Raw genomic sequence first — 27,699 nt, forward strand, 5'->3', positions numbered from 1 at the left:
ACAAATACAGGTTTTTCTCTCTTTGCTTTTAGCTCTTAAAAAAGATTAATTAGATTTGTCCTCATGACTTAAAGTTTTTGCCCCAGATTGCTCTCTACAGTGTAAACATGTGGAACATCTAGGCAACTGTTCTGTATTATCTGTACCATCTCTCGGAACTGTACTGTCTTCCTTGAGCAGCTGCAGTAAAACTGTTACCAGCAAATATTAGATCTATCTTTGTGCCGCCCTTTGAGTATGTTGGGGTCAGAAGACAAGATCCAGGAAATGCTTTACTGTATCAGAGATGAGTTTGGCACACAGCTTTTCATAGGACCTATTTCTTTTGTGGAAAGTAGTTCCAATGAAAACCTGTTTATAGGTTGTGTCCTTTTAAATCTAATTCCCCTCTTTTCTAAATGCCCCCCTAATTTGTGCAGCAATACAAGGATTCATCAGCCATCACTCCCCAAAATGGACACCTGGTTTCAACCACAGACTGTGATTAATCAAGAGGCCTTCCAGCAGCTCTAATTTGCCTCATATGGCAGATAAATAGACACACCGCCCCTCTTTCTGTGCAAATGAAACCACAAGGCAATTTAAGCTAAGACGCTGCAGCCAGCATTGCTAACGTGACTACTCCCGAACACATTAAATACACACCCTCAGCCTCCCTCCTGCAACCACAGCACACCCGCTCCAATAAAAGAAGACAACAGCATAGTGCTTCCCCACATGTGTTATTACTTAATATGAATTGCCATGTTGGCTGAATCACATTATACTTACTTATATTATACCTTCGAACATCTGGCCGGGGACAGCAGATGAAAACTAGCCTCTCTGGCTAACTCTGGCTCACCTACAGTTTCACTGCCGATTGGTGTGCATTGTCCCTGCAAAATAAATAAACAAATATATCTACTCCAAAATGAGGCAAAACATTTGTCTAAAATGACATGAGATTTGTGTGTGTGGGCATTGTAATTCTATCTTTGTGGGGACCAGTTTCAGATATTTGAGGACAAATTTCAACAGTGTTTTTAAGGTTGAATCAAGTTAAGGTTACACACTGGATTTTGTCAAAAAGGGACCTTTATAGTATTTAAGTATTAAAGTATATGTGTGTGTGTGTGTGTGTGTGTGTGTGTGTGTGTGTGTGTGTGTGTGTGTGTGTGTGTGTGTGTGCGTGTGTGTGTGTGTGTGTGTGTGTACTTGATTTATAGTGACGTGCGGTGAGGTTCGTGGCTGGTGAGGCACTGACACTACATAAGTCAGATTTACAAATATATGAACCCAATAGAGTAGCTTAAATCACCATTCAATTGGCAGCTTGCACATTGACTACTGGTTGTTTTTCATATCAGCATTATTTACACACACATAGGTAAGGTACATATTTGATTCCACCGGGAAAGTGTGCGCCGCGATCTGCCCCACCGACCCGCACCACCGGGAGCGTTTCAGAAGCGGAGCGCTCACGGGCGCCACCCGCGAAAATCGTGAGATTCCGCGATAATCTGTGTAACAACCACGGATGTATAAAGAGAACAACAAACACATAAAAGGTTACTTTACCTGTCCGACGTTGAATTGCTGTTGATTTGGTCACATTTCCTTGATTTTTGAGACATTTTTAAGCTTGGATATAGAATCTTACATTCTTTTTGTCAAAGCAAAATATAAGAAGAAGAGAAGTGTAGAAGAAGAGCAACGACAGAACAAGCATAAACCCGACCCGTGGGCTCTTGCACGCCCTCTTCTTTGAGGCAGAGTAGTGTTTGCCTCCCCTCTGTGCTTTTTCACTGCGGTTTAATGTCAGATCAGCAACACTAAATATGTTCTACACACACGTGAAATACATTACCTATTATATGGAATGAAAGGACGTATAACCCAGTTTGTGAGGGATTCACAGTCTGAGGTGAGGAACAGCTCGTCGCTGCCTCACCTCACGTGTCTCCTCTTTGAACAGGACGTGCTAATTCAGCGATTTTGATTATTAAAATGCTTGAAATGATTAGAATAATACAGAAATTACATTTATAGCACAGATCAGTAGAGAAATATTAATATTTATTTTATTTTAGCATTATTTGTTTTTTACTTGTCATGATGACACGCAAGTCCCTGTTGATTTATGATCTTGTGGGGACTCATTCCTCATCAGAGGACATTGGTGTCCACATATTGGGAAACATGCACTGCTTTGAAACCCAACAATGTACTTCTGAAAAATCTAATGCCTGCCTATCAAGTAGCTGTTAAGGATGCAGGAATGATTTTCTTTGCAAATCCAGTTGCCGACCACCACCGAAACCCTAGTCTTTTCATTCTACACACAGTACATCCATTGTGGAGTGCCACATGGTTCAATTCTTGGTTCCTCTTCTCATTTCAAATGCTTCCATTTGGTCACATAATGCGAAAATAAACTGTCTCATTACGACTATGACGATGACACCCAGCTGTATATACCTAAATGAAATCAAAGAGTGGATGTGTAAAAACGACTTACTGCTAGACAATAACAGAAGTTTCACTCATTGGTCCACGCTGGGTGACTGAAGTGCACAAACGCCAGGTGGGTTACCTAGCTCCCTATGCCACACACTCTGCCCAAAACTTCTCAATCCCATTTCACTCAAACAGCAGGTCAAGAGAGTTGTTCAACTCTCTTGATTGTTTTCTACAATTAAGATACATCTCCAAAATCATCATCATCCGTCAGTGATATGGAGAAGGTCATACATGCTTTCATTTTTTCTAGAATTAACAACTCCTTGTATTCCTGCCTCAGTCAGAAGCAACTTTCACAGCTACAACTGTTTCAGAATTCTGCCACCAGGCTTTTAATGGGCATTTACAAAAGGGAGCACATTACACGTGTCGCGACATCATTACACTGACATTACGACAAGTTAGTAGTAAAGGGAAGTAACACTTGTTAAATGAGTTCCCCCTGTATTTTTGTGTTTGTGTATGTCTAACTGTCCTCAGTACAAAACTGAACTGTGTGATGTCTCATACATCTGTTGATCATTAGTGGGATTCTCCCTCTGATTCTTTCTTTCTCTGTACTGCTTTCTGTCTCGCTTGCTGTTTGCTTCTGCGCTCTTTATCCTCGCTTTCCCCTTTGGCAACTGTGCTTTCTCATTCATCAAATCTAAATCACATTAATAGGTAATGTCATACTTCAAAATTACATATCTGTACTCTTACCAAAACCTTAATCTGATGTGATACATTTTGGTAAGGAAATTAACTTAAGTATTTAAGAAAACCTGCACCAAAGAAAATGTTTAATACAGGTTTCTAAGAATTGTTGGCGGGATACCATCTCAAAGCACAAAGAAATGTGATGCACAAGAAAATTTCCCATTTCAGGCTTTTTTTCTGGCGGAAGCCTGAACCTGGTAATTCCCTCTGGGGGACATCATACAATTTGCAGCTTTGCCCTCACAAATATTGGTCTACCATAAAATGTGTGTTTCAGCAGCTCTTATTATCAGATACACGACCAATCTGGAGTTGCCAGTGACCAGCGGTGTGTGTACATACTGTATGTGTGTGCTTATGGACATGAGTGTGTTGCATGCAACCTCACACAACCCTAGCTGTGCTGAACTATGCATATATTAGGGTATTGAAAGAACATTGCCTGTGGTTTACCAAAGTTGGCCAGAGCACTCAAAAGAATAATTGTGATTTTAAATACATAAATAACCAGTCAACATGATGTAGTTCTTCATTTCACTGCAAAATATTCATGTACCGTATTTTTCGGACTATAAGGCGCACCGGATTATAAGGCGCACTGTGAATTAACGTGCCTATGTTCACACATAAACCGCACCGGATTATAAGGCGCATTAAGCAAAACAACACAGTCCGGTAAATCAAACTTTATTCAACTCAGTTGTAACAACAAATACCGGTACAGAAAAATACACTCACTTATCGATTCATTCCTCTTCCACAAATCCATCGAATTCTTCATCTTCAGTGTCTGAGTGAAACAGCTGTCGATTTCGGCATCAAGAATGCCCGAATCCCTCTTGTCATTTTCCGAGTCAGTCTTGTTGCCGTTATCGGTACTTGGCTGTTCAGTGATGATTCCAGCTTTCGTGAAAGCTCGGACGATAGTTGCGACCGATGGTTACTTGTTGTGCTTATTGATCGATTTTGACTTTTAGTTTAGACATTACATTCCTGTTACGGGGCCGATCAGGTAGTGACACAGCGTACCGTAATGCTCCGAATATCCATTGAGCGGAGCGGCTTCGTTGCTTACCAAAGTCGTACTTACACATTTCGGCAGATTTTTGAGCGCATTGTACCACATAAAATCGATCAATACGCACAACAAGAGACCATACATAAGGCGCGCTGGATTATAAGGCGCACTGTCAAATTTTGAGAAAATTTAAGGATTTTAAGTGCGCCTTATAGTCCGAAAAATACGGTAATGCACAGTGCTTCATGCTTATTTTCTTTGCTCAGGTCTTTCTTTTTCTTTTCTTTTTCATCAAGTTCTTATGTGATTTGAATCTTCCAGTTGTATCGACGCATAAGGGTTTACATTTGATATGGCAGCAGACAAACAAGTGGTTTGGCTGGTAGAGTGCTGTATAAACACTGAAAAGCATGTTAGCATGTTAGCGTGTTAATTCTTTTTCCCCATCCCTTCTTCCATCTCGTGGGTGTATCTGTAGCAAAAACAACACACAATGGGTTGATTCCTAATGTAAGACAGATGCATGTCAAGGCACCACAATGAACCCAACAGCATGTCGGTTAGCGGAGCCACACAGCAGCAAACTCCTTCCCTTGCCTTGTGTTTGAGGAAGGATTGTAAAGTAGGTGGTGCCCTTCAACATTTTAAATATGTGGTCAGGACTTCACTGGTTAGAGGAAAGAATGAGGGAGCAAAGTTGTGAATAAGTTGTTCACTGGTCAAGGAAGTCATACACACACACACACACACACACACACACACACACACACACACATACACACACACACACACACACACACACACACAGTTTAGCAGCAGTCCACAACCACAGGAGCATGATGCCTTTTGGAGAAGCTCTGAAAGGGATTGCCTCCCTTCTTCTTCTTGGTCAATTTTTTCCTATAACAACTCCTCATTAATTTCATCTTCCTTCATCACCTCTTCTTCGTCAATTATCCCATTCCTTCCCCCCATGTATTTCTTTCCTCTCGCTTTCCTCTTCACCTCCATGATTTTCCTCTGTCCTGATTGATCAACTTCCCATCCTCCATGACCTTTATCTCCCCCTTCCCATTTCTTTTCCACTAAAACAGATAATAAAATAATATGAAATAAAATATTCCTAAATTAAACTAACTGCGAAGGCAGCTTGTACCCATTGCGGTCAATTATTTTATTCTTCTCTTTGCTACGGATTTCCCCTACTGCAGCTTCCTGCCAGCACATCCAGTCGATCCATCAGATGGGAAACACATCAGACACCATAAGTTCTGCTCACAGCCGGTATTATCTGCACTCTGTCTGAAGCTGGATAAACATACCGCACCTGCAACAGAGATCTGTCCGTGAAATCAACATTAGATGGAAAGATTTCACAGTAATTCAGCTCAAATAAGTCTCTGATTTTGTGACTTCTCTGGTTTTACTTAGACTGCGATGTGTTTTAACAAGTGAGGCAGATCATATAAAAACAATAACTCATATGAAGCATGGAGCATATGGAGGATATTCAGCGAGAGCAAACAAGAGTTTTTTTATTTTGCTTGTTGTCTTCATTTATATGTCAGTCTATTGATATATTCATCAAAGTCTTTGTGTACCACAATTGTGGCAAAAATGGTGGCTACCATGACAATAAAGTAAAGCACCTTTGAGTCATAGTTTGTAATTGTAATGTAATTATTTTCGAATTGGTGCAATCAATCATTTCTAAAGAGTGAACTCTTCTCTCAGTTGAAGGCCACTGTATGTTATAATTATTTCCTGATCCATGCTTTTCTCTGTAATTTGATTACCCATGGCTGTGTTGTAGTGGCTGATGGGTAATTTAATGGAGCTACTAATACTTGCTGGAGAGTGTGTTTCAACAAGAAGCTGAGCTGTAGGCCAGACACACTTAATGAGGTTAGTCAAACAACGTGTGCACTGTAGACAGAGACGGGAGACAACAAAGATGTGGAAGACGAGACAGAGAGAAGAGGATAATAAAACCAGGAGGGAAAGAAGTGAAGAAAAGAGAAGAGCGAGGCAGGCCCCAGAGGAATAACTGAGGAAAGAATAATACTCATAAACCATTTCAGTTCTTCTTTTTCTTCCCTCCTGACAACACTCATTCCTTTGCCATCCTGCTGCCAAATGCCAGAATCCCACTTGGAACCTCACATAATTACATCAGTTACAATAACGATCTGTGACATTTTACTGTATATTGTAAATGTCTGGATTCCTACTTTCCTTCACCAACTGGTATAAACTGTATAACAGAAACTATAATGTTCATGACAGCTTTTACCCGTCAAGACTTTAACTGTGAGACTCACAGTTTGTTGTTTTTACTTGCGAGTGAAAATCTCACACATTGTCACACTATCAAAGTAAACACAATTGGAAATTGTAGCATCATGATAAGCAGTGAGTACAGTGCAGGGGCTTACCAGTTACTAGTAGTCTGGTGGTTTTTCAGTGAAGAGGTATGACAGCATCGTCTACACAGGTGTCTGACAAATGATTTGTGGAAAGTGTTAAAACACCACAGCACTGAGCACCTATAAAAAAGACGTTGCCAACATACCAGAGTTTATCTTTAAAAAAAAAAAAAAAAAGTCAGCACAAGGGTTTCCCAAAAATCCACATAGATTCACACAAGCATATTTCTCTCACTTATTATCCAGTTCTTTTTTGTTCCTGGATGACCATAAGACCAATGAAGTATTTATCCTAAACACTCGGTGCCAAGCACAGAGAGGAAAAGCCACAACATGACCTGGTATGGCTGAACTGCTCTGGTGACCACCTCATCTTTAAACTAGCGGACCACGGTTGCACGCTTATTTCTCTCAGGTCTACACATGAGCAGTTCACAAAGAGACTCACAAACCAGAAACCTGCACCTGTCTGTCTGTCTGGTCATGATAAAATTGTACTAAAACATATTTCCTTTACTGCATATGAAGTAAATACTAATATTATGCCACTGTTCTTCAACTAGCTTTCAGCTCAGATTACAGAAGATGGAGATCACATAAAATATCCTACTTTGTGTTGAGTCTCTCTAACATTAATACAGTATTAGAGCAGATCATGAAGCATCAGTAGCTCATGAGACTAACATCCAATGCACAAAGATATTTTATAATACTAATATATTATAATATAATATAATACTATAATAGTATGCTGTATTTATGTACACAAATCTGAACCCTGAATTTTGTATTATTATTTATAGAAATGCAAGAACACAGAGACCCCAGTATGTAAATCTCAGGCAGACAGAGCAGTGGGAGTGGTACACCATTCACCCTGCCTAATTAATTAACACACTTAACGAGTTCATACTTAACGAGTTCAGCCTGAACACTGCTGCTAATTGGCCATGTCAAACGCATGTGTCCCATGCTAACTGGCTCTTTGATTGGGGCTTCATAGACTTAATTAGCCAATTAGCCACCACAGTCTGCCAGTTTGGTCTCACTGTGGCTTATGTCCTTGATTTGGGGCGTATCAGACGCTGGTGAGGAAAGATTAGAAAAGATACCACTGTCTCTTTGCCAAAGGAAAGCTCTTAAGAAAAGACAAAAAAGACTGATATGTGTTTCCATCACGTTGCCAGACATTTAAGCAAAACCTAAAACACCAGGAACAGAGAAGCAGCTACATTTTCTGTAATTTCCATTCGCATGATGTGGTAAATGAGAGAGTTGTCTTAATAATATTTGGCAGAGAGAGAAAATGTTATTGGGAGGTAAAGGAATGGGTCAAAAGTTTACAGAGGCACTCCCCGTTCTATAGCAGCAAACTTCTGTGAGGGAAACATCAAAAATATTTCCATTTGTTCTCATGTTTCATGTACAGATTATCAAGATACCTCATTGAAACCAAATGGGACAGCTAGAGGCTAACGTAGCCCAACTATCCCTTTAGTCCCCATGAGGAATGCGAACAATGAGAGCAAGTCTTTGTAGGCAAACTGCAGGTCAACTGTGGCCACAAGTGCCACAGTGTAGAAACACATTGTGAAATGTGTGTGTGAGAACACACCCCTCTTGAGAATTTTCCTGATATTTCCACTCCAGTCTTTTATGTTTCTCTGCCCAATTTATCAGCACACTATTGCAAAATTAATTAAAATGTAAAAAAAAGCATGTAGTCCAGAATGACTGTATGAATAATATGTATAGCGCAATCAAATAGCACATACTGGTTGGTATTTTTGGGGGTATACAATACCACAGTATGAGGTTTTGTTAAAAAACAAACAAACAAACCCTTGCTGCAACAATTTCTCTTTGATATTTGTAATTGAGCTTTTCACTAAATGTGAAAAATGGTGTATCAGTTATATAGTTTATCATAATCCCTAACTCTTTCATAATGAAGTAAGGTAGTCTATGCACTGCCTGCATTTGCTGCAGTCAGGCAGTACTTCACTGTCAGTTCACCTTTCAATAGATTCTACGAAAATGTATTTGTTTGTAAAGAATTTATTTTAGGGTTGGAGCCAAAAAGGTGGAGCAGTGGTAAGCATGTATTAAAACATGATTTACAGTCTTCAACTGCAAAAACTACATCGATAACAACGTCATGGTCCTTCGTTCACTACAGCATTCAAATTGCTTTAGCAAGGATCAACAGATTTGGATTTGAAGGTGGGTAAGAAGATGACAACTGGGATTGACTACAAATCCAAGGCAGCTTTGGCTCACTTAATTTCCTTAAGTGACAACATGTTTGATGTATTGTCGTCTTCTGAGAAGTTACACCACATGAGATCTGACCCAGGAATTAGGAACAAATATTCAACTGTTTGTGCTTCAACTGAATTTGAAGCAACACTGCGACTGGCAAATATGCAACATTCAGCTTTTGGCAAAATAACATGTTCTGAGTATATCTTTGATTAAAGTTGAGTAAATTGTGTTCATTAGATGGTGCAGCTAACAATGCTGGCCATGTTAAACGGCCTGTATGTATTTATTCTGCATACACCCTGCAATTTCCCCATGAGCAGCTGGTGCACTTTAATTAAAACTAATCTACAATATGCAAAAAAACTCTTTTTAGGTTTCTCCAAACAATTCCTTTTGGCTGTGGAGCCCGATGTGGAGTGAATCCTGTACCTGTAAATGGCTTCGGCCCCACTGTAGCTCATCATCCTCTCAGAGGAACTAGCATATAATCCAACAGTGCAAACCAGGATTTGAGACCACTTAGGAAGATGACAGATGCGATTGGTAACAAATCCCCTTATCCTCAGCTCAATTCATTTCCATAAGTGTCAACACGCCTGAAGTCTTGCAGTGAGACGATTTGACGCAGGAGTTTTGTGAATTAGACAAAAACATGGAAGCCTCCACGCCTCTAAAATGATCAGTCAGTGTTGGGCATACTGGAATATTCATACTGCAACGAATGTTGCAATGCAGCCGTTTGGGAATGTGGCGGGCATATTGTGCATGTGTTTGAAAGATAAAGTCACCATAGTCATTTAATGTGAAGGGATCTGAAATCCCCTGCTTGTTGCAGCGCGCGCACGCACACACACACACACACACACACACACACACACACACTCAACCACTAAGAAAGATGCACATGAGATGAACAGTCACTTAAGAATGCAACACACACTCAGAGAGGTAAGCAGCAAGAAGGTAATAAGCTTCGCTATGTGTGGCGCTGTCACAGGGAGAGGATTCACACACACACACACACACACACACACACACATACACACACAGGGGAACGGATTAGAGGATATTGGGTGTCACATCTACCCCCCACCCCCCCCCCCACCCCCACCCCCCACCCCCCTTTCTCTCTCTCTGCGTCAAAAAGTAAAGAACTAGAGACTTAATCAGGCTAAATACAGAGAGTGTGAGACAGAGAACCAGATCATGAGACAGACTGATGAGTGTAATTGGCCAAGAGAAGAGAGGAGTGCATGTGAACGTGTGAATGAGCGCGAGGGGGAGAAACCATGCAGAGAGAGTGGACCAGAACAACATGGGTGTGTATGAGAGTTTTTCATGAAAGAAAGAATGCAGTCAGGAATTCTTTTAATTGCCTCGATGCCCAGCCTACTCAACCGTCCTAGGACAAACACACGCACACGCACACACTGTAGATACATACACATACCAGTCATTCTGTTTGCACAGTGCTCCACTGCGAACTTCATAGGACTCCATCTCTTGGTGCTTTTCCTGGCCAACCTGCACTCTCAGCTCAGGACACGAAAAAAATTACTTGATGAAATATTTTTTGTTGTATTTCCAGGTCTAGTCCAACTAATTCATGTAACTCTCCTAACACAGCAAGGTCAGCAAAAGGCACAGGGAAGCTAGCAGGTAGTATGTTTCTTTTCTTTTTTTTCTGCTACTCTGCCTTATGTTGCGTTGTGTGCTGGAGTCTAACAAAAGTGTTTTCCTTGTGTGACGTGGCGGTCAGTAGTGTTTTTTTTATGATAATGTCTCAAAGGTCGTGCAATAAAGATTCACTGATTTTAAGAAAAGTGTCAGCATCTTCAATCAACTGTATGATGTACTCATGCTACACAAAGAGGACACCTGGTTCTGATCAACCGTCGCACAGTAGCACTGCAGTGTGAGAGCTGCTTAGTGTCTCTATAACATTTAGCTCTTCCTGTAGTTTATCTTGGCCTCCTTCTCTGCTGACAGCTGTCCTCCTAAAAGCTGCCCTTGGGGTAGGATTCACTTTGCCCAGGTGTGTGCCTCGTAGTGTGTGTGTGTGTGTGTGTGTGTGTGTGTGTGTGTGTGTGTGTGTGTGTGTGTGTGTGTGTGTGTGTGTGTGTGTGTGTGTGTATATGTGTGTGTGCGATGTATAGAGTTACTGAGGGGCCACAGAGTACAGCTGTCTCAGATCTGGGTGAATCAATGCAACACTGGCAGAAAGCTGACACATTCTGTTGACACGCTGTCATTATACACTCAGTTTATTGCTGCAGTAAAATGACGTACACTCTTGTATTTAGATACAGTTTGAATATGAAATGAAGTCTAGTGAAAGCATGCACAGATTCATGTAACTGTAAGTCATGCATTAAAAGATACTGATCCGTTACACACACACACACACACACACACACACACACAGACAGAGAGGCGACAGTCACAGAAACCTGACTTGAGATGTCACCTTGTGATGTCTTTCTCTCTTTTGTGTCTGTCTCCACACCACCCTTCCCCTATCGCTCCCGCTTTGTTGCAGGAGTTCGTGTTTCAAAAGTGGGAAATTACCTTATTCATACACGAGACACACAATAGCAACAAACCACCAGTCATGCCCTACAGCGCTGCTTTTCGCTCCCCGACTCCAAACCTCCGCTCCATTCCATAATGAGAAGAGCCCTGCTGCTTGGCACTGCTCGGCAACAGCAGCTGAGAGGAGAGTGTAATATAACCTAAACAAAGAAAGGACATTCTGAGGAGAAAGTGATGTTTAGAGTTCCAGAGCTGAACTTTTCGCTTCATCAGTTCTTTCCTCGTCTTTCCTGTGTTTCTTCATCCCACTTTTTTTTCTTCCTTCTTTTCTTGCCTCTCCTCGTGTCTTCTTCATGTACTGCTGTCCTGTCTTTTCCTTTCCTCTTACTTGTTCTCTGTGCTTTCATTATTTAGCACCTGTCGACCGTAGAACAGAAAACCTTGTCAGGCGAACCATCTGACGTAGATGTACACACACACACACACACACACACACACACACACACACACACACACACACACAAGCTGTAGTCCAGACAGAACCACACACTTCTGAATGCTGACGCACGCAGGCCCGCATACACAGGGTTCCAGAAACTGTGTTCATGAATACACCACACACACACACACACACACACACACACACACACACACACACACACACACACACACACACACACACACACACACAAGACATTTCTGATTCACATTAGCTAATGTGGAAAGACAGTTGGGCAGAATTACCACTACACCTAATGACTATTTCATGTCAGCGGAGAGGAGGACGAGAAGCCAGAAACAGAACAGGGTTGGATTCAGCAGGTTCTCTCCCTACTTCCTTTCCTTTTCATACTCCATAATTGATCTCACATTCTATGGATGGAGTTAAATTTTTGACTGACAGGCCCAATGGTACATTGCTGCTTTTTCATTTTTGCCAGGGGCAAACAGGGATTAAGTCTTAATTCAAGGTTTACAGTTTAAATCAAATCAGAATTTCAATCTTAACTGGTTTTCACTCATATTGTTTTCTTTTTCTTTTCTGTTTTTTTAGATTTATACATTATAAAACCCACTTTACTACAACTTGAGCCCCTTTGATCCCCTCTTTGGAGGTCGGTGTATTGGAGTCAAGTTGTATAATAATTAATATTTTTGTTACCACACTGATTGAGATAGAAGATAATCACGCAGCTCTCCAAAAATTCATTTTGGGGTATTTTGTGTTAAGAAAGCGGTTTCAAATTCCCAATCATAGTTCTTTCATTTTGTTGTATTCCTAAAGAAAAGACACATCAGTACCACAACTTTTTGGATTATTGCACACATCCACATATTTTTCAAACCAGTCATTTCAGTAATGCCTTTGTTTACATTTTGACTACAACCACCAAATCCCAGACAGACACTGATCATTTTGCTGATTGTAGTTGGTCAGTAGAAGTCAAAGGGTTGCTCAGTCATTATGCCCATTTATTTATACATTTTGGCTTAAAAAAAGTTTTGTACCAAAGAGTTTGGCTTAAAAGAAAAACATTTATTTAAAGAACTGCCGTGCAATTTCAAGCCCAATGTATCTTGGTGACAGATTTGCAGAGAGAAACTGACAACTTTACAGTCTTTACAGCGTCTCAGAGCTCATGGAGGATGGATGACAGGACCTCACATAATGCACACTGAGAGATCATAACACACAGCATGGGATGGAAGTGGTTTTACTTTTACACCCTATGGTTCATTGGTTTTCAGAGGTCTCGCTTTTTTGGCTAATAATTTTCCTTGACTTTTTTTTCCCCCCTCTGTTCAGGAAGCGAGCATCAGCATGTCAGTGTGTAGCTATGTCCTGCTGTTAAACCTCCTCTGAAGCACAGCAGCCCTGAATGACTGAAGGACTGATGACAGGGTTTGAGAAAAGTGTAAGTGTGTGTGTGTGTGTGTGTGTGTGTGTGTGTGTGTGTGTGTGTGTGTGTGTGTGTGTGTGTGTGTGCGCGCGTGCGTTCGTGCATGCGTGGGTGTGTTTGTGGGGAAAGAAGTGTGTTAATCTAGGAACACACAACTTGGTCCCTACATGGTAACAAGTTAATGTTTTTATTTGGTAATGTATTTATTTCTAACTCTCACTGATGTTTTGTGGCCATTTTTAGCCATGACAAATTACAATGTCATGATTCAACAATCATCTGACTGATGAACAAGCAGATTTAGCTGTTGTTTGTTACTAATTTTATACTATTAAACATTACTAAAATGTTACATTATCTATCTGAATTAATTTGGAACAAAATCTATAAATGAAATGAACAATGATAAAAAAATATAAAATACTTAAACAAAAGCATACACATGATTTTACATGTTCATTGAGAGGTGTTCATGCACTTTAAATGTTTGTTATACTGACACACAAGAGTTTATGTCAGGGATAATGCTACGAGCTCTCTATTATCATTAATGTCTACATGCCAGACGGTACTAGCCTCCCCGTCGTCCATTCATTTAGATGAAAGTTTAAGCAGTTATAAAGGGGCTATACATCGTTTTTGTGTGTTGAGTGAAGGTGTGTCCAGGTATGTAGGTTAAAAACAACTGTTGCTCCTGTCACAGCCTGCTCTTTTCTTTCCTCCACTTACATTTCCAGGACACAGACTAAACTCTGTGCAGAATGCTGGTCACTCATTATGTCTCAGCCTTTCATCTATCATCATTACTGTCAAAAGATAGACAGAGCTATAGATGCACTCAAAGCTTTTCAGGTATTAAGACGTCTTTTTTCCTTGCACAGCGCTTGCACAAAGGACAGATCCATGACCTCAAACTAGACTTCATTAACTACACGTGTGTGCAAAAAAATAGGGGAAAAAGTTAAAGCAGAAAATGAAGGAAAGGTACAAATAAGTGACATGGATGTGTTTATGTTGTCCTGAGGTAGATATCCATACTGACCTCTGACTCTGACAGTATCAGCAAAAATGCTGCTTTTAATGTGTGACCATTATTGTGTGTTTTATGTTTTTTTTTAGTGTATAGCTTTTATATATGATGATTTTAATGTAAAGTGTCTTTGAGTACTATGAAAAGGGCTCGACAAATAAAATGTATTATTATTATTATTATTAAAAAGGTACAAATGCAGATTTTCTGACCCTTTTATACCTGCCATTTATACCATTACCTCCTCTTTCCATCTTTCTTCTGTTGCCCCAAGCGTTACTGTGAATCTTTCCATTCATCTTTCATTAAAGGAAAAAAAGTTGCAAGTTGTCTAAACATGGAGTAAAGTGACTTGTTTTTTCTTAGATCAGTAGCTCTAATTACACTTGCCAGTCTATCGTCATAATTACCTCATAGAAACGACCTCCTGCTGTACATTTCACATAAATCCAAAGATAATTCCACCTCCCTCATTCTCTACCACCTCCTAATTTCTGTTCTCTCTTTTTCATCTCATGCTCTATAACAGTCAGCAGTCACAGGTAACATTTAAGTAATCAATCAAGTGTTTTTTGTCCCACATTAAAATGCATGCATAATATATGTGTGCACAATCGAATGTATATATGCAGTGCAAGAACAGATTCTCCCTTTTTTAATCAACACAAGAATTCACATTCTTGGTGGTTATCAAAAGACACACACACACACACACACACACACACACACACACACACAAAACCATGGCTAATGAGAGATGCAGTGAGCAGTATATAAGCATATGGGGTCTGAAGCATGAAAGACTGATCTGTTTGAAGCCCCCTCACCCAAACATAAGACACCAGCCAATTCTCCTCATAGTTCCAGTGGTCACATCAAAGACTGTCTGCTCTATATTTGAGGACGGTAACTTTCCATTGCTGTCATTGAATGCCGGTTTGAATTTCTATCTTCAAAGTGTTTTTTTTTTGTTCATCGCCACTCATTTGAGATATGCATTTCCAGCCTTAGCAACATAAGGTATGAGAGGGAGAGAAAAGGCTTGTGACAGATGTCTCAGAGGGGACAGTAACATGCCGCATCATTTAAATACCTGGATAAGCTTTTGCTCTTGTAAACGTGTCCTTTGACGTTTGTCGTAGCACAAATACATTTTACTAATCAAAGTCCACGGAAGTCTGTGTTGGGAGGAGGTCAGGGTGGATTGATGTAAAACAAACACAGGACTTTCAGCGAGGACAGCTGTTTCTGTCCAATTTGAAACAAAAGACAATTTTGAACCATAATGGTGGATCAAAAGGTAAGGGCACCTGGGGCCCATTATTTTTCTGTTGTGGTACATCTGTGAAAAATTGAATGCAAAAAATGTTCCTCATCGGTACATCTGTTTGAGTGTATGGAAAAAGGTCTCACTTGTTATTTGAAAATAGGGATGTGTTTTCCACTCTTCTACAAATACGAAGAACAGACCTGAAATCTTTCCACACACTGTACTGAAGGTAGCAACTCTCTACGTGTCAAATGTCTTTTCCACAAGACCAGTCGACCCCAAACCTCCAGCTAAAATACCTTATCTGTCCATCTGAAAATGACATTTTACTAATGGCCGCAGCTACTGCTACATACTAAACATGCTTCCTGCACAGAATCTGTCAAGATGCTTGACTCGTGCTGTGTTGCTGCGTGTATAACCACGGTGTGCCTGTGTGTGTGTGTGTGTGTGTGTGTGTGTGTGTGTGTGTGTGTGTGTGTGTGTGTGTGTGTGTGTGTGTGTGTGTGTGCATTTGTTGTTTAATTACAGCCAGTGTATCGTGAAACTTGGGTCAATGGTCTTGAGGTTTACTCCACCTTTCTTTTGTGGAGATATTATGCTTTTTTTAAGTCTTACTGCAGTCTGTGGTACAGAGAACACAGACAAACACACACACACACACACACACACACACACACATACACACTCTTTCTCTCTCTAATCAATTAAAACATATGCATTCAAACACACAGAACCTGAAAAGATGTATAGTATAAATAGCAGTGCAGTATCAACACTATACACACCGTTAGAGGTTCACAAAAACATGTTTCATGCTGTTTGTTGTACACAACTGCAAAATCTCAAATTCCCAATCTGGGCACATTTGAAGACATTTGATATTATTTCTTCTGATTCTGAAGAGTGATACAATCAATAACAAAATGTCTTTGTTCATCGTCTGTCTTGCTTGTTAGTGGGATGAGGCTCGGTATATAGACACACACGTGCGCTTGCACACACACACACACATACACATGCACATTGAGACACGCCCATTGTAGTCCCCAGGTGCGGCTGGTGGAGATGGAGCTCTCTGAAGGTGAGCCCCATGGTGAGCCAAGGCGAGGTGCTGTGCTCTGTGAGTGTCTGTATATCCCTCCTTTCATGTATTCAGTTGTCTATTATGTCTGTATTTGGGGGTTGCAATCATTTGTAAAAAAAAAAGGTGTACAAAAGATACATTAAAAAATCATGCTTTTTACACACTTGAAAATGTAAGTTACTTATTCTAAACTGTAAAAAAATTAGAAAATGCAAAAAGACAAAAAATAGAAAAGGTTGAATAGAGACTAGCGGGTTGAAGCAAGGGGGGTTGAAGGATAGAGAGATGTAGCTTTTATCTGGAGGAGGGGAAGCCAAATTAGAAATGTGGCATGATCCCCCCCTCCTGGGACTGAGTCAATTAGCCTGCCTGGAAGAGCTGCCAAGAGGCTAGGGCTGGGGGATGGTGTCGGTAAAGAGGGTGGTGGTGGAGGTGGTGGGTGACTGGCTGAGACAGGATAGGCCTAGGGCGTAGGCAAGAGGGCTTTCATGGGAGGGTGGGTGGATGTGGAGGGAAACTGGCTAACAGGGGCTTGCTGGGTGTTGTGCAAGATATTACATACACTGTAAGACCATAATAGTAGAAAAGGTGAACGTTGAAGCATTTTTATATGTGGTTAATACCTGCAGAATAAAGATGTAGGAGCAACAATTTGTTAATTCAATGTCATCACAGGCTGGGCACTATATCCTTGCATAGACATGGACAGAGGGAACTTGAACTTTGGACCAGGTCTCTCAGTCCATCACAAGTCAGATGCAAGGTTTCACAAGAAAGGAAGGATGAAAAACAATGGAACCGAAGGGCTGCTGGTGTGTAGGCGCAGCAAACAGCAGCTGTACTGCAGAATTTAACAAGAGTGGATGGAGAGAGGGTGGTTAGAGGTTGGAAGTGCTGGCAAAATGCCATTCTCTCACCGAGCAGCTCATCTCGAACCAGATCAATCATTCATGCCCCAAATCACTACCAGCAATGCATGCTAGTCTCGGCCAAACATTGGCATCGAGCTAAAAATATTGATGATGAAAATAATTTTGAGGTAACAGCAGTTACCTCGAAAGCATTTTTTTTTGAGCATTTATTGTTGCAATAAATGCTCACTCAAAATGTTCTCCCTCTCTTGACTTTCAATAACTCTCTGTGATCCGGAGCAGCTGCCGAACAGCAGTAAGCAGGATTACAGGTGGTGAGAAGAGAAGAAGTTCGGAGGAAGGGGGGGTCAAAGACGGAGAAAAAGCAGGGGGAAAAGAAAAGTGGGTAGCCTTCGTGAAGGAGAGGAAGGGAAAAGAGAAGGTAGTCTAAGGAAAGGAGGGAGGAGGGGAGGAAAGGGGGGGTCAATTCATAATTGGGGGTTGTTGAGGAAGGTGGAGGGACGAGGTGAAGAAAATAAAAAAGGAGCAAGAGAGTCAAAAGGAGAAAAAACGGAACAAAGGAATGGCTGTGTATGTGTGTATGTTTACTAGTTAACAAATGAAATACTAGTCAGTCCCTGTGTGTGTGTGGTATCATCGCCAGTGGCAGTAGAGGGTGGCAGGTGACTTGAATGACAGGTTAAAAAGGAAACGGGAAGGAGAGGAGGCTGTACAGCACGCGCTTAGTAGCGTGTCACCAGGCAGGCCTGCGCCTCCTCCCTTATCTGACAGGCACACTGCAGAACAGCAAAATCCCCTACATAAGCCCCTCTAGCACTCTAGTGTGTGTGTGTGTGTGTGTGTGTGTGTGTGTGTGTGTGTGTGTGTGTGTGTGTGTGTGTGTCTTGAGAGACAGAGACAGTTGCTTAAACTATAAGGGTGCTTGTATGTGTGTGTGTGTGTGTGTGTGTGTGTGTGTGTGTGTGTGTGTGTGTGTGTGTGTGTGTGTGTGTGTGTGTGTGAACGGGATGGAGAGAATCTCGTTATTTTCCTATCTTCCTGTGTAAAGCCCTTCTAATTCCACATCACCTTCAACACTGCATGACCGCTCAAGGTGATGGAACAGGACAGGCCCGGAGTCCAAATTGACGCACACACATGCGCACATATCTACACAAATTGAGAGTGCAATTACAGGACAATCTGGTAAAGGAGGGGTTGTTCTGCTACAGCGCTGGGCAGACTTGAGTATTCAAGGAGGGAAGAAGATATTAGGAAGGGTGTGTGTGTGTGTGTGTGTGTGTGTGTGTGTGTGTGTGTGTGTGTGTGTGTGTGTGTGTGTGTGTGTGTAAGAAGGGGGAGTGGAGGGTAAGGAAAGGTAAGAAGGGGAGCACAAAGACAGTATTGGATACATTTTTAGAGAGAAGCAGAGCTTCTTCTAGCAACCTTGTGAGCGGAAAAAATCCCATGTGGATTTAACGTGCTCTTTCTGCAGATCCGATGGTGTGGTGTTTGACTGATACCACATAATACCAACATTTTAGACCAAAAGTGTCAATGACTGATGTTCAACATCTGACTATTAATATGTTTTTAGTGTTAGTTGAGTTAGATATCTCTGAACGGAACACAGGATACTAAAAATCCCCAGGACTATTATAACCTCACACTGAAAAGTATAGCATTGCAAAACTGTAAATGGAGTGGATGTTTGCCAACCAGGAGGCCCTTTTCACAGCAACCATTTTGACATGTCATAGCAGGGTCAACACAGGTGTAATTGATCAAATGAATTATGGTCCTGTTGTGTCACAGCCATTCCAGTGAGCCAGCATGCACTATTATGACCCTGGCCCTCCTAAATGGAACAGGGCCATAATTAATCATATTAATTACACCTCTGTTTACCCTGCATGGAATGTCAAAAGGGCTGCTGTGAAAAAGGTATTTTAAGGTCCAGTTCCTCTCTGGATCTGGTCTGGAAATGGTAAAATCTCCAGATTTATTAATGGATCTCACGTTAATTTTCTCTTGCTTTTTACTATCAATGAGCAATGTACAACATATGTTCTCCTAAGAACCAACTATGATCTAAATTTGAGTTGCACTTCTTATTCATTAATTTATTCATAACTTTTTATTTATTAAATTATTTAAAACAAACCAAAATAGATTCAGTAAGGAATGTGAAAAGATTCAGATATGATAAAATACTATTAAACCCCAACCCTGTTAACAGTAAAATACTATTTTATATATCTGCAGAAGAGGGCTGTGTGGTGATGGCAGTCGGTGTAAATACAAGGAAATAAGAGAAGCATGAGACTTGTTCAAGTCAAGCAGAGAGTGTGGTCTGCCAAAGGAAATCAGCCCGAGCCCCATCTACGAAATCATGTTCTTTCTCTTTCTTCTGCAAGACTGTTTCTGCTTTGTACTACAATTATATTAGATATTTCAATGGTGACATTGCACAGTGGGAAGAATAAGAAGTCCAGGAGTTAAAATGTGAGGATACCTCCAAACCTTGTGACCCTGATTCTATTCTATTCTTAGCTGCCAGTTTGAATGAAAAACAAAAGGTTTGTTTATCTTTGTGGTTTTATCAAAGTTACTCTAGCTTTCCCTTTTAAAACACTTGGAAAGTATGGGTCAATTTGTGCTAGCAACTTGTGCTCATTTTGTCAAATTTCAGTTTGAGATCAACTGGAGTTTTTGAGTATAAAGACAAAAACTAGAGAGAAACAACACTGTCTACATGTTTCCTCCCCTTGAACAGCCTTCAAACCATCCGATGGACCAACAACCTTTTTTGCTATGGCAACAGCTGTGCATGTACACTCTGTACGGCCGGTAGCGCCCATGAATTTCATCATGAATGGATTTTTGTCTTCATTTGTTGTTGTTTTTCTTATCTCTAATGACATATGACGGAATACATTCATCAACATCTGAGGGGAGTAAGTGCAGCGGTCTTTGAGACGAACACCGCCCACGGCCGACCAACCAGCCAGACCTGCAGGAACAAACGCCACCAAACTGTCCCAGGGAGGGGAGGGAGGAGAGCTGAGATGGAAGCTAAGCTAACCCAGCTAGGACCTAAGACTAGTCCACTACCCAGCCTACTGCTGGCTGTCTGATGTCCGGTGGCAAAAAAATAAGATGGATGAAAGCAGCGGGAGGTCGATGACTGTTGAGCCCACATCTTCACAGAGACCTTGCTCCATCGTTCATCCCGGATCAAGCTGCACTTGGCGGGCGGACAGCAGGACAGAGTGCAGGACTCCGGTGGGACGAGAGGAGTTGGACTCTGTGTTTACATCAATGATGCTTGGAGCTCAAACACAGTCAAAGCTGATGGATAACGTTTTCCTGATGTCTAATTTTTAATGTGAAGATGTCGGCCATATTATCTGCCCAGAGAATTGTTTTTGTTGCTGCTTACATTCCTTATGATGCAAATTTAAAAAATGCTTTTTTTGTTTTGTTTTGTTTGTCATGTGATGCTTTACAAATGGGCTATAACTGAATGTTGTTGTGCATCCCTGTGTTGCATAATGACAGTAAATTATCCTTGAATCCCGAACGAGTCAACCCATTATTTTAACATCACACGTCCATCCATTCATTGTAAACAGCCCACTGATAGTGAACTGAGATCGACTGCCCTCTCTTCAGCTTTGGGCCATCAGCATGTTTAAGTGATCTGCTGATCTTATCTGATGACACGGAGTCACATTACCATTAACCATCCAGTATATACGACATCTGTACTGATAGTTAACCCTAATCAATCTCATTGTCGTGTTTTGGGTCTTTGGTTTAATCTGATGACATCTTGCTACTGATCCATCAATGAATTCACTTCTTCCTCCCGGCTAGTCCGACACCATCACTTAGCTTTTCACTTATACGGAGCCTCAGGTGATCTGATACTGTGAGGAATGTGTTTGTTTTTCTTTAGTTTATCAGATATTTCATCTTGTTTACTTATTCTTGGATCAGGTATAATTAGGTATATATCCTAATTTGAATCACAATTGTATGCATTTCACACTGTGCCAACAAGTTATTGATTAAGACCTTCAACTGAGTTCTGGAGATGGGTCAAGTACCACATTTTCTTTTAAACAAAAACATTTTTAAATCAATTATTTTTGGTTTTATACTGATGAGACATACTGCTGCTTCTATATGTGTACGTAACATCTGGGTACAATATAAATATTTTCTACTCTCCTATTGGTTTCCTTATGACAATAGAGATTGTGTTTTCTATGTCTAGCACATTAAGACGCATTGTCTTTTTACCAAGTGTGTAAAACATATCTTTACCAAAACATTCTCTAGTCTACTTGTATGCTAAGAAACTGTGGCTATCACTTTTGGACAAAAACGTCCAATTTCAGCTTCTTTGTTCTCTCAACGAAATCTGATATTTGTGCAGCTTCCTCTTTCTCTATTATTTTAACAACCGCTTCACCTTAAATGGTTGATGCTTAACATTAGTTAAGGTTTTTTCCACCATGTTATCTACGCTAGAGTATCAGCATTACCTGCCTTTTTAACACGGTGATGAATTTGAGAGACAATCTTCTCTGACCTCAGGTTCAACCCTTTTGTTATCCATCCATCTATGTGTTGAGGTTATCTGCACTTATCAAATGACACCTTTGAAACAGGGGATCTATTAGCTGTTATCTTATCCTATAACTCCTGAATAGTGGAAATGATTGCTTAAACGTGATCATGCAGAGTTATTGTAACATTTGTGAATGTAAGAATTACAAACTGCAGCATCATTCATTAAAGGTTTAATAACACTTTCTAATGTAACACAAACATGCACACATGCACTAAGGCACTTACAGTTTATTACTTTAAAAACTGTCAATTTATAAAACTATAATTTGCAGCATTGTTCAATTATTTACTGGAGCTTAATCACTTATTTATTCAGTAATATTTTTATTGATATACTGTATTTTTTTTGCTTTACCTTCTATAGCTGACCTTACAACCAGAGGTTCAAATAAAAAATTTAGATTCAGCAGATAAGTGTCTAAATATTGCAGGAAATTCCTTTTAGATGTGTGTGAACATCATATCAGAAAAAATCTTGTTTTGGGATTTAAAAAAAAATCATACTACATCTATCCTTATCATCTGTGCTCATATACGTGTTAAAACTACACATTTTGAACAAATATAGTACATAAATAATACAGTATACACAAATCCAGAGTTGCATGCACATATTTGTGCAAACATAGCCATTATACATAGTCTCATATACTGTAACACACACACACACACACACACACACACACACACACACACAGAAAATCTATAGTTCCACACAAACTCTCTCCCTCCCACACACATACACACACAACTCAATTTTTACCCTTCATTAGCCACAACTTTCAAATCAAGGGCAAGTATCATGTTTTTTCTTAATCAGAAGGATTGTAAAAGAAAACAATAAATAAATAAATAAAATAAACTGCTTAAAGTTTGATGCTGAACAGCCTTTTGCTTTTTATTTAAATGAGGGAACAACCTCCGCTACCGTCTGTCCCCTCTGGCTATATGGGAAAAAGTCAATATTTCAAGAGAGCAGAGACACTCATTAAATATTTCAAACAAAGAAAGACCGGCATCGCTACCCAGTCTCTCTCTCTCTCTCTCTCTCTCTCTCTCTCTCTCTCTCTCTCTCTCTCTCTCTCTCTCTCTGTCTCTCTCTCTCTCTCTCATGTATACATGCACATATTAGGCACCACACTCTCCTAAATCTCAACATTTGTACCTATACTTTCTGCTGACTAGGTAGATATTTCAGGCTGCAGAATGGGTTAAGAGGAAGGTTAATGGGTTTTTCCAGTGAGGAAGGGTTGAAATGGGGGTTAATGGGTTTTAAGGTGTGGCAGTGGATCAGTGTATAGCCATTTCAACCATAAAGTTACCTTGGTGATCAATTCATCACCAGGCAATCAGCAGACCCACCTTGACCCCACAGGAGCTGTTGGGTTAAATAAATGTCCACTTTGCTGCTCTCTCTTGTCAAATGACTGACCACACTTGAAGAGTGAATGCGACCTGTGACCAGGCGGTAGAAGCTATTATTTATGTGCTGTTCTAAACACTCTGCCTGTCTGTCCTGGAAAAAAAATCTTCTGACACACAGGAAGTGATGTGTTTTTGGAATACACAGAAGAAGACCTGGGAATTTGCAGCATTAGCCACCATGTCAGAGCAGACAATGCAAAGAGTGAACAGTCTACAGAAAGAACATGCCAGATAAAAGTACTGCAGGCTGTTCTCATACTGTGTTTGTAGCTATACATGCAAAATGTTGTGCATTCGTATACAACCCACATAATTAATAATCCACATAATCCTGAACTAGGACAGATGACGTAATATAAAGAGAGTTAAAGTCCACTAATGGAGGAGGTTCGCATGTACGGGTGGGTAAAAAAACACAGGAGTCAACGTTGACTAATTGGTCACTTAACTTCATACTTAAGTAACATCCTTCCGTACTTATTTTAACCCAAACATAGTTGGTTAGGTTCTTAACCAAGCATTTCAAACATACTTAATTTAACCCAAACCACAATCTTTTCCCAAAGCTAACCAAGTAGCATTGTTGCCTAAACACCTGTTGGGCGTGAGCAGGTGCACAGATCGTTTGTGTTGCTGGACATTCGTAGGAAAAATAAGTTTAGTACTGGCCCATATCGATCAGGCTCCTGCTAATAATGGAAGAGTTTACCAAGTCATAAACAGTAATGTGCTAACTTTTCTTGTCCAATCTGGCAACTATTAATCAAAGCTACCTTTGTTTTGTAAGCTGCTGACCTCTTCAAAAATCATGAAACCATTGCCATTTCTTTTTTACATTTATAATTTGTTGTCATTCAGGTTTGCTACTTCCCTACAGAACATATTTAGCCTAATTCTTAACTACATGTACAATCCATCATGGATCTCAATCAGGCCTGATCGTGTGAGGATCTTACTGTGTTTTAAGAGGTTTCTTATATATCCTTCCTGTACTTCTTGAAGATTTTGTTGGATTTGAGAACTTATTTTTCTTTTTTTATCCTACATCAAGAGTAGCCATCAAAAAATAATGTCATGAGCATTCTCAAAAAAGTACTACTGATTTAGTGTTGCATGACAGATGACATTGTCGGACTGACACAATGGACAACACAGCAGAATATGTTGTCTTTTTTATTCCTTCATCCGCATTCATTACCCACAATACAACACAGTTTGGTAGCAAATTGGGGTGTGGTTTGCTAGTACCTGCAAATGTAGCCTTAAGCAGAGATACGGTGCAGCTACAGAGGTCTGGTCAAGTCACTTCTTTCAAACTCCACACAATGATGTTGTGATTTTAAAACTTGTAGTTTTAAGACCCATCCGACGCTGACTCAAGTGACATCACTTGAGGATCAAACTTTACACAGCTTCCTCTGGAGCCATACAAGTCTTTAAACAACTTTGTTGAACTTTGATGTGTAAAAACTCTAATAAGCCATACGTTCAAGAAAACGGCCTCCTGTATGCTTAAAATCACTGTGAAGTGGAGGTTTCAATTACAGCAACCAAGATGAAAGACCTTTGTGCAAGAGCACAATTAACACAACACAGGATAACTATCATCCAACACCTTGTTGGACCATCCACTGCAGCCAGAACACACCTCACTGCACAAGGTAAAGGGGTTAATGTGTGGTTCAACGGTATGGTAATGGAAGGGTTACTGTGCGGGTTGAAGTGGGTTTCGAGTGAAGGGGCTGTACAGACCAGTGAGACCTGGGATTACAAGACTGAATAGGAGAGATGACAGACAAAATGCACACCTGTGAGTTTTAAAACACATATACGCCCACTAACAAAAACATGCTGGTGAAGGCTAAAAAAAGAAGATGCTGATACTACAAATAGCATAAAAGAGAACAGATATTTAAAGCTTTATAAAAAGCAGATGGATTGTCAAACAGAGGATGAAGAGGAGAAAAGAGAGGGGTGGTAGAAAGGATGAGAGCGCGGCAGAGTGGCACGGGATAAGCCTCTGTCATTAGTTGTGGGATTTCAACGGAAACCTGCAGAAAAAGGCAGAAGTAAATGAGATTAGAGAACAAAAGTGGCAGTGTGGCAGCATGGAGGGTAGAGGGAGGAGTAGAGGGATGAGGCACACAATAACCGCAGGTGAAAGGACCAAAGACTTCTAATCTTCTATATGTCCACTGGTTTCTTTATTCAACACTGATTTATAGGCTGTTAAAAATTCATATAATGCGTAATTGTGCTTCTGAGCCTTGCACAAAAGCTTTTAAAAGCAAACACTGTTACCATTTCAAAGCTTTACCATGGAGGCAGACCTTATTATTATGTTCCCAGACTGAAAACATAACTTCAGTGCGTCTAACCAATGCCAACTGAAAAAGACAGATTCTCTGCAAAAGTGATAATAATTCCCCTTAAATCCCTCACTTCCACTGGTGGACCATCAGGAAATAAAACATCCAAGATACACATTCCCCCACATACACGGAAACTCCTCTCACATTTTCCCCTTTCCTGATTCAAGCTCAGTTGACTCTCTGTCCAGCCATGCTATCATATTGCTCAAGGAAATCACCCTAATGATCAACACACATATGAAACCAAACCAGCAAAGTTGACACACATCCAGAGCTGAGTAACTCCAACACAAACACACAAGGTATTCCCCCAGTTTCAGTATAACTTCGCCACTTTTTTGGCTCTGCTATTAACAGCCATTTAATAAATGAATGTAACAGAACAGCATAGCATAGACATTTCACTTTCACATTTACACTAAATCAGTCAAACACACAAACTACTACCTCGCTCATTACTTACTAAATTAAACCGTCTAGTAAATACCTGTACTCATATAGACATAGATGCTGTCAGAAAAGACAAAGACAGACACGGGAGCTATTGTCAGAGAATTAAAACCTCACCTTCATCAGCAGCTTCCTCTGCCTGCGTCCCGGTTCAGTCCTCAGCCCCTCCTAGTCACTCTCCCCCTTGGCAGGTGCCATCATGGTCAAATAGTCCACAGGAAAGGGCTGGAATGGGCTATTCTCTCATGTTCTCAGTCTCTCTCTTTCTGTCTTATTCTCCCCCCCTTGAGTCCTTTTTAGGTTTGTATCACCACAAGAAAAGCAGCACGTGTTTGTGTCAGTGTGTGTTTGCGCACAACTCCAAAGGTCCTGAAATTCCTAAGTCCTGCGCTAAGAGCGAGTGTGGCTGAGCTCCCTCTCTGTGTCTCTCTCTCTCTCTGCACTCCTTTTCTTTTTCCTCTCGCTCCCGGCCGGGCAGAGAGGAGGGGAAGACAGTCAGGGGGTGGGACATAAGACAGAAGCTGCTTTCAGCCAACTCTTTCTCTATCTCTTCTTTCTCCCCCCTCTGTCCCTCTCCTCGCGTCTTAGTCTTTTTTGTCTAACTTTTACTTGTTCTCCTTTGGCTTGTTCTCTGTGACAGATACTCTTTCACTGCTCAGCAAGGCGTGAAAGCAAAGCTCTCTCTGTCACACACACACACACACACACACACGCTCACACCCTCCTCTTTCTTTCAACGCGCCTCCCTCTGCCACAGTCCAGAGGTAAAGTCACTCCCTGGCTGTGTCACCCAGCCGCAGTGTCTTTCTCCTTCTATTATGATTCAACATGCTTCATCACCAACGGTTCAGTACTGTGTGGGCTCCGTGTGTCTGTACGTTTCTAAGTGATCCAGCAAATTGTTTGGCGGATGTGGTCATGATACGGATCAGAGTGTGACTGGGATAAGGGTGCACTTAACACTTGGAATTAATTTCAGTTGAAGTTCCTTCACAAAGTTCACACATTCTTTAAAATGGCAACTCATCCATGAGTTCATTGTTCATCACAGAAGGTGTTCACGGAAACTTCTATTCTGCTCCCCTGAGTTGAAAAAAATATGATAATAAAGCTCTCAACCCGGATGTTCTTGACCTTTTCAGTTCTGCTTTGCAACTTAACAAAAAAAGATTTGGGATTTGGGGAAAATGTAACATGTTTTTCTCTTGTCTTAATGAAAATGAATATAAA

At 40.7% G+C, this 27,699-nt stretch overlaps 1 protein-coding gene across 1 annotated transcript in view; it reads right to left on the minus strand.

Moving 5' to 3' along the window:
* Positions 1-26,982, minus strand: part of sema3b (sema domain, immunoglobulin domain (Ig), short basic domain, secreted, (semaphorin) 3B) — a 72,357-nt gene extending 45,375 nt beyond the window's left edge. The window contains exon 1 of the mRNA XM_068732785.1: positions 26,587-26,982. The gene's annotated coding sequence lies outside the window, so the exon portion shown is untranslated. The remainder of the gene's footprint in view (positions 1-26,586) is intronic.
* Positions 26,983-27,699: the final 717 nt, after the last annotated feature.

This window comes from Cebidichthys violaceus, unplaced genomic scaffold (genome assembly GCF_023349555.1).
Source record: "Cebidichthys violaceus isolate CVI_PGR_0920_01 unplaced genomic scaffold, fCebVio1.0.p SCAF_6, whole genome shotgun sequence".
Classification (NCBI taxonomy): domain Eukaryota; kingdom Metazoa; phylum Chordata; class Actinopteri; order Perciformes; family Stichaeidae; genus Cebidichthys; species Cebidichthys violaceus.